Here is a 1,106-nt window from a genome sequence, read left to right as displayed (position 1 = left end):
CGCATTAAACTTTAGTCTATGTCGATGTTGTGCCGAACCCTTCGGGCACGACACTGATTTTACGACAAAGAAACATTCTAAACTGTCATATTTCTAGTTTGGGAGTTCGGCACAACTTTGACACCGATTAAAGCATAATGCGTTTGTTGTGCCGAGCCCTTCGGGCACGACACTGGTAGGAAATCAACAACTGACATATCGGACAGTTTGCAACGTTTTTTGGCATAAAAAATCAGCGTCGTGCCAGAAGTGCTCGGCATAACAAACGCATTAAACTTTAATTTATGTCGATGTTGTGCCGAACCCTTCGGGCGCGACACTAACTTTACGACAAAAAAACCTTCTAAACTGTCCTATTTCAAATTTAAAAGTTCTGCACAACTTTGACACCCATTAACTATTGCCAACATGATTTATGTCGATGTTATGCCGAACCCTTCGGGCACGACACTGATTTTACGACAAAAAACCTAAACTGTCTTATTTCTAGTTTTGAGAGTTTTGCACAACTTTGACACTCATTAATTCTAATGTGTTTGTTGTGCCGAGCCCTTTGGGCACGACACTGGTAGTAAATCAACAATTGACATATCGGACAGTTTGCAACGTTTTTTTGCATAAAAAATCAGTGTTGTGGCCGAAGGGCTCGGCACAGCAAATGCATTAAACTTCAATTTATGTCGATGTTGTGTGGAACCCTTCGGGCACGACACTGATTTCACGACAAAAATCTTTCTAAACTGTTTTATTTCTAGTTTGAGAGTTCGGCACAGCAGAGAAGGGCTCGGCACAGCAAATGCATTAAACTTCAATTTATGTCGATGTTGTGCCGAACCCTTCGGGCACGACACTGATTTTACGACAAAAAACCTAAACTGTCTTATTTCTAGTTTTGAGAGTTTGGCACAACTTTGACACCCATTAAAGTCTAATGCGTTTGTTGTGCCGAGCTCTTTGGGCACGACACTGGTAGTAAATCAACAATTGACATATCGAACAGTTTGCAACGCTTTTTTGCATAAAAAATCAGTGTTGTGGCCGAAGGGCTCGGCACAGCAAATGCATTAAACTTTAATTTATGTCGATGTTGTGTGGAACCCTTCGGG

General features: G+C 41.4%; 1 protein-coding gene and 1 long non-coding RNA gene across 2 annotated transcripts in view; one reads left to right on the top strand and one right to left on the bottom strand.

The window, feature by feature from the left end:
* The window catches only part of LOC109540784 (forkhead box protein I2), a 41,556-nt gene that overhangs the window by 9,925 nt on the left and 30,525 nt on the right, over positions 1-1,106 (bottom strand). The gene's annotated exons all lie outside the window — the stretch shown is intronic.
* LOC125503007 overlaps positions 1-1,106 on the top strand; it is a 58,613-nt gene that overhangs the window by 32,282 nt on the left and 25,225 nt on the right. The gene's annotated exons all lie outside the window — the stretch shown is intronic.

This window comes from Dendroctonus ponderosae, unplaced genomic scaffold (genome assembly GCF_020466585.1).
Source record: "Dendroctonus ponderosae isolate FM_Combo_2020 unplaced genomic scaffold, Dpon_F_20191213v2 Dpon_F_20191213_11, whole genome shotgun sequence".
Lineage (NCBI taxonomy): Eukaryota > Metazoa > Arthropoda > Insecta > Coleoptera > Curculionidae > Dendroctonus > Dendroctonus ponderosae.
The sequence above is the reverse complement of the archived record's forward strand: the minus strand, read 5'-3'. Positions and strand labels throughout refer to the sequence as shown.